The sequence below is a fragment of the Passer montanus genome, unplaced genomic scaffold, assembly GCF_014805655.1.
Source record: "Passer montanus isolate IOZ18808 unplaced genomic scaffold, ASM1480565v1 scaffold6, whole genome shotgun sequence".
Classification (NCBI taxonomy): Eukaryota; Metazoa; Chordata; class Aves; order Passeriformes; family Passeridae; genus Passer; species Passer montanus.
Window position 1 is genome coordinate 13,353,832 of NW_024371037.1, and position 13,830 is coordinate 13,367,661.

The following is a 13,830-nucleotide window of genomic DNA, read 5'->3' on the forward strand; positions in this document are numbered from 1 at the left end:
ATCAGCTCTCATTTTCCACACCACGTGTATTCTGGAGAATTAGGAGATGAGGAGATAGGAGGACACTGAGAAAAAGAATCATCAGAGCTACACAAGAAATTGACATTGGTAGGACTGGATCAGGAGCATGGGATTCACTTAATGCACATCCTCTGATATTAACTCCATTTGTCAGAGCATGTCAATAATACCAAGGTTTTGGGTTTGATCCCTGTATGGGCCATTCACTAAAGAGTTGGACTTGATGATTCATGATTCTTCTGGGTCCCTTCCAGCTCAGAATATTCTGCGATTCTGTGATCTCTTTTAGTGTTTTGCACAGATCAGTAACACATCCAAGAAGTGAACCTCCTGATTGCAATTTAGAAGTGTTTTGTGCAGAGCTATACAGTCAAGAACTGGATTCATTTCAGATAAAACTAAACCAGAGGATGTAATCAAGAAGTACATGGATCTTCTCCCATCATAACCATTGCTGAGTCCTTGAGACCAGAAGAGCCAGATACAAACTAATCTGCAGCAAATCTCCAAAATGTGAAGAATGGGTCTGGGCTGCTGGATCCACAGCACCAACTGATTTGCTTTATAGATTTATTCCTGTTGTACCACAGTATTGCATATGTAGATAAAACTGCTCATTCTTATCAGATAGAAATCACCATATCCTTCAAAACACAAAATCTATATAAAACTGATTTTTTTAGTCCTTTTCTTAGCAGTTCTTTACTATGCCTACTACAAATATCCTGCAAAGTGTTATCAAAGTACTTACTATCAAGTCTATTGTAAAGTTCTCTTTAATTGTATTTTGTGTGAAGAGTTTAGATAAGAAAGCCTGATGGAGCATGCAAATAGGGATTCCATGGGAACAGACTTTTCTCAATTGCATTTCAAAACCCTCCTCTGGAAACCTCAATATATGAATTTCAGATCAGTTTGAAGTCTTACCAGAGTTCATGTTCATAGATCTGATGTTAGATCTACAAATGTTCTTATCAGACAGCGCTGTCTGATTTCTGCTGTTTCCTATTTCTTCTAACTCGCCTTCTTTTGGAACTGAAAAGTCAGGAACAAAATAACAACAATAAATCTATTTTATACACCGTTGACTTTGGAAATTCAGAGGTATTCTTCCCCGTATCTGCAGGTTCTGATCTTCCAGATGATAGGGTCTAAAATTAGAGTGAATTTCATAATGCTCAAAATGGGCAAACATATTTGCCCTGGGTCATTTGTTATTTCTGCCTGATGCTGTGGAATCACCAGGAGACGGCTGCACAGTATGTATTGCTGAATTATGCAGATAACACATAAATTTAGGGTAGGGGCTGCCTTAAGCAAACACTATCTTGCTATTGTGAATTTAATATTACAACTATTTTAGCACTTTTCTGTCTTTCATCTGCTTACTTTAAAAGCAGCAGTATTTGTTTGCACTGACATTGTAATACCCTCATAATCTTAAACCATAATGCCAATAAACCACCACTGACAGTGTAATGATTCACATTACCATATCATTACAGATGTAAAAGTCAGTCCCACATACTTCCTACAACATCAGTATTGGTGAGGCAGCCATTAAGATGTCAGTGGTAGAGCAGAGAATCACCATTACAAGCTTAGTCAAGATAATAAAACATTGCTAAAGGTAGCTACAGGGCCGTGCTTAGCAGCTGTTTGCAAATATAACTTCACAGCAGTTTAAAAATAAATTTTAAATTAGTCAAATGCTTGAATCCACATTAAGAAGTGATGTTTATATCAGCAAAAAGAAAAAAAATGTCCTGTTTAAGACTGTCAGAGTTTGGGGATTTCTTTAATGCCTGTTGTGAAAAGGAGTATTTAAAAATAATTTCAGTATATTTTAAATGAGTGAAAAATTGAGGGACAAGAATTTTACTCACTTCAACTGCAAACATCTTGCCCTTTGTTGACAGAAATGGAAAAGCTGTGCTTAAAATGAGAATGTGCCCAGGTTGTATATAAGTTACTCTAGCTGAATCCAGTGGTGAAATATTTGCACATAGGGATTTATATTCTAGAGCATACACAATATTTTCAGGCCTTTTGTGGCCATTAGTATAATTCAAAGTCACATCAGATTAATCTTTTGCATGAGTTTCTTTAAATCAATATAATACCCGGCAGCTTAATGATAAGTAATTAATAAAGATTCTGGCAAAAAGAAGTTACTTTAGTTTGAAAAGCATAGAGGATGGAGATTGGCAGGCTCAAATGGGAGTAAGGAAATAGAAAACACACAGCAACAGAAACATACTAAAATAAGAGCATTTACTTCAACAGCAGCTCACATTTATGGATATTGCCTTCATGAACATGTTTATATTATGTTATACAAACATAATCATATGCTACATTTCTCTATATCTTGTACAAAAAATCAGAGGTGACTCTTCTTAAGTGATTTTTAACCATCAGAGATGGTGTGCAAAACAAGAACATGATCATAAAATTCAGATAACATAGAAGGAATCTTTGCTTCCTCTCTGTTTTTTAACTAGTCTTCAGGACTAGATCATGGAGCTCTTGTTTTTACTGCTCAGCCTGTATTGAAGCAGGAAGCACCCTGGTTTCACTTACATTTCTTCGACAGGTAAGTACTTGACAGGGCAAAGAAGTTCTTGAAATTGACCCTTCTGACAGCATGCAATGAGGTCAGTGTGAAGCACCATTAATACATAACACTCAGGGCTCCATTTTTACAAAATATTTTATTGTCCAATGGGGAGTTTAACAAAGCCAAAGTTTTGAGTCTCTGAAAAATCTTAATAAACAATAGTAACTCTGCTGGAAATATTTTTTCAAATTATTTTTCCAACACCCACAGTGAAACTGGAGTGACTAGTTTTCAAATGCTTCATGGATTGGTCAGTTTTCCAGTGAGGGTAGAGGAGACAATAGAAGTAATTTTGACCCTGTATTTCAGATGATACAATTTTTGTGCTTTATTAAAACATGTTGTAACTATTGTTTTCAACATGTTCTCAGTTCTGTGCAGGAACATATAGTCCTCTCTTTAGATGCATGATAGTTGTGACTTTGACTCAGGATATAAGAATGGGAGACGGTTGTCTTTGATCATATCTGACCACACACTTGTGTATGCAACCATCTGTATGGTCATATATGCTTCTGAATGCATATTTAGGAAGAAAAGCAAAAAAGACAGGGTTAATTATTTGTCTATAAGAAGCAGAAAAGTTGTCTGGGTCAGACATTTATATGCATTACTTTCGTTTTTTTTAGTTGTCTTGAAAATAATACCTAAGTTGCCATTGACATACAGTGCTCAAAGTAACATCCATGTAGGTTATTTATATCTTTTTCAACTCCAAGCATCTACACTTTCACCAATATTGAACTGAAAAGATTCTCAGTTCAATCACTGCCACCATTGTAGACATTACAATATTTGCCTTCCTCCTTGCAATGCACTGACACTGGCTGTATGCAAAGTGCCTGCCAAATGTGCTTTATCACTCCCCTCCTCAGCTGGACCAGGGAGAGAACAGAATGAAAGGTTTGTGGGTCAGGATAAGGAAACACTCAGCAATTGGCATCACAGGCAAAAGAGACTTGACTTTGGGAAATTAATTTAATTTATTGCCCATCAAATCAGAGTGGAATAATGAGAAATAAAAGCAAATCTTAAAATATCTCCCCTACACCAATCCCTTCTTCTTGGGGAAGATTACTGTCTTCACTCCCAAATGCTCTCCCTTCTCTCCTCAATGGCATAAGGAGACAGTGAATGAGGGCTGAGATCAGTTGATCAGTTCATCACACATTGTCCCTGCTGCTCCTTGACTCCTCACACTCCCCAGTTCAGGAGACAGCTTTCCACAAACTTTTCCAATGTGAATCCTTCCTACAGTCTGAAGTTCTTCATCAACTGCTGCACTGTGGGTCCCTTCTGCAGAGTGCAGTCCTTCAGGAACAGGCATGGGCCCCCCCGGACCACGAATCCTGCCAGATAACCTGCTTCAGCATGGAGTCCTCTCTCCACACAGCCACAGGTCCTGCCAGGAGCCTGCTCCTGTGTGGGCTTCCCATGGGGTCACAGCCTCTGCTGGGCACCCACCTGCTCTAGTGTGGGGCCCCCCAGGGGCTGCAGGTGGATCACTACTCTCCCATGGGCCTCCACAGGCTGCAGAAGGACAGCCTGACTCACCATGGTCTTCACCTTGGGCTGCTCTGACACCTGGAGCATCTCCTCACCCTCCTTCTCCTCTGACCTTGGCGTCTGCACAATTATTTCTCTGAAATATTCTCAGTACTCTCTTTGGGTGCAACTACTCTTGTGCAGAAACTTTCTCCCCTTCCTAAATCTGTTATCCCAGTGGCACTGCCACCATGGCTGATGGGCTCAGTCTTGGTCATCAGTGGATCCATTTGGAGCCGACTGCCATTGACCCTCTCTGACATGGGGGAAGAACAGAAGCCACCCCATACAGACACAGACACACACACATACACACACACACACCCAAAACCTGGCTAAGCAAACCCAGCACACCCCTTCAGTCAGAGATCCCATTTAGACACAAAAGGCTTCAGACACTGCATTGTAAAGGGCAATTAAGCACTGAAGGTCAAACAGATTCAAATACAGGGTCCAACTCTTCCATGCTATCTTTCCAAAAGATTAAATGCTTAAACAATTTTCTCAAGTGTTTTGCAAATTATTTAAGACTTAACAGCATGAAGTCCAGGTTTCTGCAGATACCGGGCACATAAACTCTATTTATAAATCATATTATCTGATGGATGACCTTAGGAAAGTCAGCCTTTCATTTAAAAACTCATAAAATTTAAGACAATTCAAAACTATGAAGAACGGTTTTAACATCTTTGACAGGTGTAATATGAGTACCTTAGAAAGATACTCCATTTTAATGTATTACTAAATTTTATGTATGAATCAAATAAACTACCTGGTATCTCTTAGAAAGTTCTGGCAGGACTTTTTATCTATATTTCATTAGATGACTGAATGCTCAGGAAATATACCCACAAAGTTTTAACACTTGGATAACTGTGATCATGTCCTAAATTAGTAGTAAAAATCATTTAGTACCTTTCAGTAGATATTGTGATGAAGTGTGCTAGATTTTGGAGGAGGTGCTTATGAGCCATCCCAACCCTGCCAGCTCTGGGGCAGCACAGTATCTTCCTGTTTGTGAAAACTGAGGATGCTGAAGGTTTCTGTAGGTCAGCAGTGGGCTTAGTTGCTATGCGATAATTGAAATGGATGTTGGAAGAAAAACCAGTGTAGCTGAGTAAGGCTATAGCAACAGTAGAGAGCACCAAGTTCATCTCACTTGTGTTGCTGGCACTCGTCCTGTAATGGCAAAGGGTTCCCTTCCCTCCCCAGATGTCTTCATAGCTTTTTTTTTAACTAGGCAGGATTTTATCAGCTTTTCCACTCTTTGAACATTGTCAGTTAGTGCTAGCCAGACTTCACAGTTAATTGTATTCTAATCTACCCAATTAGTCCCCTATTCCCACAAAGACTTACACATGTGGTTAATTTAAAGTTTCACGCAAGTGTGAAACTCTTCTGTGCCTGAGCCTGCCTGCTTCTAATGAGTGCAAAACCAAATGCTTTTCTTTCTGAAATCCCTCCTCAAGAGCCACAGCTTTCTCTTGGCCTTTCATCATTAATCTCAGCTCTAGTGTTATACGCTATCTCACCCATGCCTGATCATTAAACCTAACAAAACAAAGTGAAAAACAAATCCAAAATAAAAGCCAAATGGAATCAAATTACCTGATGGTCATGCTTTGTAAATAATGAGTATTTCATGAAACAAATTCCCTTTCTTTTGCTTTCTGTTGTTTCCTTTCCTCTTTCACCCCAGCTGTGACTCTTCTTAGCCAATGTAATTCATTGTGTTGTCTGTTTTGTAAGCATCCTAGGGCAGGGATCTTGTAATCTCTACAGTCTGCACAGCACCATACACCTCAGAGGAGTGTGTAAATATTAATCAACACACATTCACATTCAATTAAATCAAAAGCCCTAATTTTATGAATCAATAACACTGTCTCACTGGGTATGAAACAGTAGCAATCCATGGGCACGAAATTTAATCCTTTTGAAAAGTGGTTTCAAATGGAACTTTCTTGAACAGTATGAAGAATACATGCAAACAAACAAAGACACAGACATCTATTGCTACATGAGCAGTGTTTATTAACTTTCACGCCCTCAAAAAAAAAATGCTGTCAACTGCTGATCCTCAACCTTCTCCCAATGATGTTAAACTCTGTTTGTAAAAGTTTTCCTAAATGACCTTTCCAAACTTTTGGATACTCTTAATCGATCATTTCTCCCCTTCTCTGCCATTCCCTTAGTGGTGTTAAAGCATTACAAAAATGTTAACAAAAAAAATTGTAGAAATTAGAAAACAAGAGATTTATGATACTTCTGTGCAACATCCATTTATCCTTCCTCCTGCCTGTGTATCATGCTGCAAGCTTCAATTGCAGGTCCTTGTTCTATGATTTTTTCCAACTCCTGGAAGCCAAGAGGAGTTTTACAGATCAATCAAGCAGCAAGTGCAGACAAGGTGTTGAAGCTGCCAGTAAGGCTCATACCTGCATTACAGGATATCTAGCATGACCAGACTAACAAATGAACCACAGCACTTTCAGGCAAAATGTATATTCTTTCTTGCCTTGATTCACTATTATCCTCTGCACTGCATGGACTCAGGGCCTTCTGGAAAAAAACCCTGCCTCTGACTGTGTCATTGTTAGCCTAAGCTGCTAGCAAGTTTTCAAGGGTTTGGTGGATTGTTTCTCTTAGGAGCAGAAGAAATTAAAGAGGGGAAAAGATATTTGTCTAAGTGTCTCTAACAAGAAAGAAAAAATATTTTTGTCCTATTTCATCTTATGCATGATCAAATATATTTTCCAGTCTGCTTTCCACTCTGCAATGTGTTCCCTAAATATCACTGCTAATTTTATACCAGAATCATGCAGTGTTTTACTGGCTGACTAACTTGTCTTTTTTTTCTTTTGTGGGGGCATTCCTTAAGCTAGGCATAGTGGGGTCCATCCATTCCTGTTCCTGATGCAGCCTTGTCCCTGGCACTGAGCAGGGACAACTCTGACTGCAGCCCACAGGAGCTGGAAGTACATGACATCTCCACATCAGTTCTCTGCAGGACTTTCCAGCTGTTCCCAAAGTTACTCAGACTGTCACAGGCAGTAAAAGCAGTACCTAAGAGGAAAGGAAAAAATCCCAGTGCTCATGTGCTCAGGATGGTGAAGTGTGTGATGGCAATTTTTTGTATAATTGTGTGCTCTCACTCTTCTTTATGCTAAAGCTGAATGAAACAGATCTTTCACATTGACCCTCAAGGTAGATAAAAGAGCAAAAGAGCTCCGGTGTGTCCAGGAGTACTTGATAGGAGAGTTTTCACTAGTGACTCAAGCTTACAAAGACAACCACAGAACACCTGCAAAGCAGCACACAAGAGAAAATTAGAAGGCTTTACACAACATTATTTCCATTTTTTCTGGTTTTGAACACATAGCACATAATTTGTTTCCTTTCCTTAGTTTTATCTTTCTAGAGAGCAATCTGTCCTGTTCCTATTTTGTGCTGTATTGTTCTCTCAAGCCTTCATTATGCACTCTCAACATTCACCAAAGTCTGGTACAAAAACTTATATTGAGAATACTGGGCACATCAACTAAAAAACACTGGAGTAAAGACTGCTTCTATGTATAAAGTACATGTATTTTTTTTCACATGTCTCTCAAAAATCTCTTCCCCTGAAATGGTAAACTGCAAAACAGAAAATGCTCTTGCAAGTGTGGTACCACATACCAGATTATATTGTACAGATCAGCTGTATTTGGTTATTTTCTGGAAATTTAAACTGGGAAGAATTTGAGGAAAGAAAGAGATTGTTACATTTGCTGGACTTCCAAATATGTGGCAGCTTATTGGAATACCTACACAGTAGCTTCACCTGACTAGCCAGAAATGTGGCAGCCCCAGGGCCTACCAAATTAATGACATGTGTGGTACACAGATGGTTCATGTACATACAGTAAGTATGATGTGAACTGAAAGTGTCAGAGTAATGATGCACAGATTTAGTCCATGAAATCCCTCAGACACAGAGCAGCCATATTTGAGATGCTCTGGTTCAGTGTCTGCCAGACTTGAAGGTAGCATTGAGCTCTGGGGTACAACAGTACTGTCTCCTCTTTCCACAAAGGAAGGGATAATTTTTCCTATTTTTTTTTTCTGAATTAATAAGGCTTCAGTAAGGCTTTTCACACTCCCAGCATAATGCAAGTAAACATCATGTCATACTGTAACAGGTCTGCCCCAAGGAAAGTTAACTTTCTTCTTAGTCTGTATGGTGCTAAGCTTTGGATTTGAACCAAAAAATGTCCAGAACTCACCAATGTTTAGACTGTTATTGAGGAGTGCTTGCACAGCATCAAGGCCTTCTCTCTCCTGCTCTGCCCTCTCATTACCCTGCAGTGGGTAGGCTGAAGAATTTGGGAAGGGATGTGGCTGTGACAGCTGACCCCAACTGGCCAAAGGGATGCTCCATGCTATACAAGGTCATGCTCAGCAATGAGTTAGAGTAAAAAAGAGGTGGAAGGGCTTTGGCTTCCAAAGCTGATGTTGCTCATAGGCTGACTGGGCATCGGCCTGCTGGTGGGAGGTGATGAGTGATTATTGCCTTTGCATCACTATGTTTTGCCTGGGTTTTTTCACTTATTAAACATCTTTATCTTCATCTCTGAGTTTTCTTGCCTTTTCTCTTCCTGTTCTCTCCCCTGCCCTCCTGGGAAAGGAGGGTGGGTGAGCATTTTTGTGGGAGGTTTGCTGCTGGCCAGGGTCAGCCCACAGTGCCTCTGTGTGTGCACAGGCAGCATGGTGAGTGGAACACAGATTGTCACGAGTGCTACCTCTCACACTTCAGGTGGATGTGAATGTACAATAATCAGCTCAGGCTTGTACTTGCTTTCACAGCCAGATTGCCTCCTTCTTCTCCCAGCTGCCCTTGTATTTACTGAAGCCCACATTTAACTGATGAGTTTGCCATCTGTGTGTTCATTGTCTTGTAATATTCAGAGCAGGTCCTTGGGTCCCATATATTTCCAGGCCTTGCTTCCCCAAACCTCACAAGCCCATTGTCCTGCTGATATCCACAGGCCCTAACTTATTCACTGTCATCCTTGTCCTTCAGGATCTCATGTACACGTCCTGCTTGTCCAGGTACTTTGTTCCAGCACCTGCTCCTCATGAAGGACCTGGTTCTCACCATCCTAGCCCATAGTCCTCCTCCTCCCCAGAGCCAAGCACTGGGAGCAGAGAAGCAATGCTCCTACTCCCCTTCCTGTGTCCAGGAACACAACTGAAAGCACATGCTAAATTTGTTACCTGTGGGTTTGTGACCTGCCAACCATCACGATTTTATCTCTAGGTTAAAAGTGTTAGTTGTCCATCTGTTACTGGAAAGTAAATTCCTTTTTTTTTTCTGTAGAATAAGCAAGTTTATAGTGCTCTTGAGTGAGGGGGCATTCTCAGCAGGTAACTATGTGAGTCTGGATAGCTCCAGCACCAGAAGATGACTGCCTCTAAGGCACATAAGTATTTACTTTTAAAGTTCCCAGGATTTTTAATCTCACCTGATTTTCTTTGTGATCTGAATAATGAAATAAGTTTTTATTTAAGATTATGTCCAGGATCAATCAACATTTAGTTAACTAGGAGATTCCTACTGAATTTTTTTCTTAACAGCACTAAATATACCATCACTTTTTAGAATGAAAATGAGCCTCTATGAAGGCAGCAGGAGTTTTGTCATTCATTTCAACAATATAGCTTTCTGTCTTTTCATACAAAAGAAGCACTTACCGAAGAAAGGAACTGAGATGCTGAGGCTTGGTTTGGATCCTGATCTCTAAATCCCTCGTGCAATCACCCAGGCAGCAGAGCTCTACTGCAACTTCAGCAACGAGGATGAATTCCACTCACCTCCAAAAGAGAACAAGGATAAAGCAAATGCTTGGAAGATTTAAAGTCTTTAGGGACCAGAAGAGTTCATTCTTCTTATTTCCCTTAGCTGCTATTGTAAGGTTTTCTTCACTGTGAGGCTGATCCAATTGCCACTGAATTTCACTAGCAAAACTGCAAGTGACTTGTTAGCCAGAATACACTGAAAGGTTATTTTTGTTATCATTACATGATACAGAAATGAATTTTGAAGAACTTTATGAAAAAGATGTGTTCCCTCTGGACTGTCACCTAGTCTGAAGAAGTTCCAGCTTTCAGCAAATAACACAGAATGACAGCTTTAGAAGTGTCTTACTAGCTCCCATTTCAAGGGATGTCATTTTTGCCTTCACTGTGCCTGTTAATATGCCCTGACTTCAATGGGCTTTGCAGATATCCTTGTGGTGATAAAAGCAGTCCTACCACCAATAAAACACCACAGAGAGAGCTTAGTGACAGCATGTAGGAGAAGTTCACTGTTACTAATTAAACCTACATTTTCAATGTTGGGGCCTTGCTGCCTCACCAAGTACATCATAGCACTGTCTGGAGAAAGAAATCACAAAGAAAAATATTTAATTGGAATTTGCCAAAAGTTCCCCCAGCATACAATTTTTCATAGAAGTACTCAAAACCAAGAAATAACTGAAAGTTTGAAAGGCATGTGTTCTTGGACAATAATGCTAGTGCATTGCATGCTGGCAGTAACTGCGTAAGGGCAACGGTTTTTCACTTTCCCTGCCCCATGTCAGTTCAGTGTACAAGAAGAAAGAGATTTTTGAAGAACCTTTTTTAAGTTACTGCTGCTCAGAGTCTCCAGAGTAGAAAATTACCATTGCAAATAGAGATCACACTGCTGGAGATCCTTTCCATCATGTTTTCCAGCATGATGCTCCCCCACCCTACACCCTACACAAGGAGATGAACTCCTTGTTCATCTCCTCTATTTTGCCAATTTTCCTGCCTGAGAGTCACAAATATTCAATGACACTCTTTTCATATTCACAGATTTCTTAATTTCTTGCTGGACAATGAAGTTCTTTTCCTAAGCTAGGTACTCACACACCTTTCACCTTTGGGTCAAAGTCTGCATCTGTGACAGAGAGATCAGGATTCTTATCACTCAACCTTCTAACTCTTGCATTGCACCGAAAGGACAGTCAGCAATCTTTTTGACGGGAGATTAAGAAGTAAGGAGCTTAAGAGAGCCTCAGAACATAACTTTCAGTGTCCTGCTAGTATGCTTTGAAACAGGTCTCAGTGTATATTTTCAATAATATTTTTTCTAAAAATTCAATACACACAGAGTGGTCTGTTTGCCCTTTCCTTACACAAACACATTTACCTTCTGCTGATGGGAGTAGCAGAAGCATGAACAACATCTGGGTCTTCAGCATTCCCAGCTGTGTTGCTCACCGTTCTAGCACACTGCCAACAAAAACTCAGGGAGTATTTCCACTCCATGCTGTGTTTTTGCTTAAGAAAAGTAATGAACCTTCTTTTAATCAAAGCTAAATATTTTACTGAGGATGCAAATTTTTCACTAATGAATGAATAGCAGACATACATTTTTCATTTTATAAAGACATGCGCCTAACATTGTCATTTAAAAAATGTATATTCATATAGCCATTTAAAAATAACCAGCACCATTGTCATAATTATTTTTTCATATGTTCAGCAATGCCAGCAATTAACTATGAATGTAAATGTAATCAAGCACACTACCACACTTTTAACAAGTAAGGCAGTTTCTGCAATTCTGGTGTGCTGGTGATGGTCTGTAGCTTGCTCTTAAGGAAGCTTAAGGGGTGTTTTCCCAGCTAACAAGTGTGTTGGTTCACCGCATTGTCCTGAGTCTGCTGAAACTCATGGGGAAGACTTGCTCAAAAAACAGGCATCCAACTCCAACCGTGGGAAGAAAAATGAGTATTTGTGTGTGTCCTCTCCCACAGGGAAGTGAAGGAATGTGTGAAAGTAGTGTGCAGGAATTGACTTCTTTGGGGAGGTACTAAGGAAGTTCATGCACACGTCTGTTAGCCCTGTATGTTACTACATCATACAGTGTAATTGCAAGCTTTTTTCTATATATCCCCTTCCTCAGTCTCCTTGATTCAGCCTCCACCTGTCAGATGAGAGAAGCTTTTTCTAATGGACTACATGTTTAAGAAAAATTCCCAAAACCATGTGCACAGTAGGAAACAGAACATGGGATCAAAACACAGCTTACCATGAGTGGATTATTTCACTTTGGTCTCATCTCTCTCACAGTGCCTCTTGCATCTCTCAGATTCTCAAGTGCTTGGAGGAGATCACAGGTCTTCTCGAAACCCCTGAGACTGCAGATTGGCAAAAAGACATCAGAAATATCAATGGTGAATTGCATAGGTATCGTAGATGTGATATCATTTCCTTGTGTTGGAAAAAATGGAAGTATTTTCTTTCAAAATCTATTCCATGTTCTCACAAAATGCCCTGATGAGAGTCCTATCATCCTTCAGAAAAGGCATAAGACAACCAAGACTGGGGCATACAGGCCTGTGCCTCCAACAAAACATGCTATGGAAGGACTACCTTTGGGGCTGAAATGGCAATTTACTCTCTGGAGTCCCTCAGGTACTCCATATTTCTGCTGTGAGAAGGGCATGTCAGCAGCCATGTAAGCACATTTTCCCTAGATAAAGGCCAATACAACTTCCTCAGTGAAACCAGACCACCAGACACCTGTTGCTTGGTAACAGTCTTTGGAGCAGAATAGGACTGGACACTGTGCTGGATTTGAAGCAGTGGCCTGAGGGTAGAAGCACCCATGTGTCCAGTATTAGGTGTTATTTTTCATTGATTTGACAGGGGGACTGCGCTCTGGTCTGGCATACTGAAAAGCAAAGACTGTATGAGAAGTTTCACCACTGAATACATCCCACAGGCGTCCAAAGACCCAAGGCACTTGATTAGGCACGACAGCCTTCAATTCAAGTGATGCAAATCACTGTAAGGAGAAAATTATGCCAGCAAGTTAAGCCACTTATTATGAACACACTGATCTCTGTCTGTGAGGTTAAGATCATCACTGGCTGAATTGTTCTTTTTTTATTGGTCAGACAATTTTGCTTATCAGGATACTCACTATATCTTCCACAGCTCACAGGGTTCATTGACAAGGTCACTGGCAGGTGATCAGAAGACTTCTCAGCTGGACAGAGATGACAGAATCCCTCATAAGTGTCTTCCTGCAAATTCACGAAATTCACGTAACAATTTTTTTTCATTATGGATTTTTGTTTCTGCCTGATGAAACTGTGTCAGCACCAGCTGGATCAAAGATCAATTCAGATTTTACTTCTTTGTGAACAGCACGGAGAATGCTTTTATGCACCCCCACACCTCCTATTTTCAATCAGCTCTGGAAGCAGAGTTGGGCACAACAAATGCAACTTCTCCACTGCCATGTCTCCGTATTGGGAAGAGGAGGAATGTATCACTTAACAACAGGTTATTCAGGAACATTTTCAAACTGGGTCCTGTGCTTTTGAGATCAAGGTACTGGCAGTAAAGAACATCTTCGCAATACTGTCATATATAAAAATAATAGAGGAATGCTATCTGTCTCTTAAGAAAAGAAAGATAAAAAACCCCAGTAGGCTACAAATACTGACTCCACAAGAGTTTCTTGCTTGATAAAATAATGCCTAGAGAAAAAATGAGGACAACAGTATCTTCTTTACTTTAAACTTACTTCTGGTGAAGTGACAAGGCATAATATCATTAATATT

At 40.1% G+C, this 13,830-nt stretch overlaps 1 long non-coding RNA gene across 1 annotated transcript; it reads right to left on the reverse strand.

The window, feature by feature from the left end:
* Positions 1 to 6,197: 6,197 nt before the first annotated feature.
* LOC120510746 lies at positions 6,198 to 13,287 on the reverse strand. Its single transcript, XR_005629576.1, has 4 exons — positions 13,185 to 13,287; positions 12,288 to 12,396; positions 9,920 to 10,039; positions 6,198 to 7,490 (listed from the first exon to the last, which is right to left on the reverse strand). It is a non-coding gene; the product is annotated as an uncharacterized LOC120510746 (long non-coding RNA).
* Positions 13,288 to 13,830: the final 543 nt, after the last annotated feature.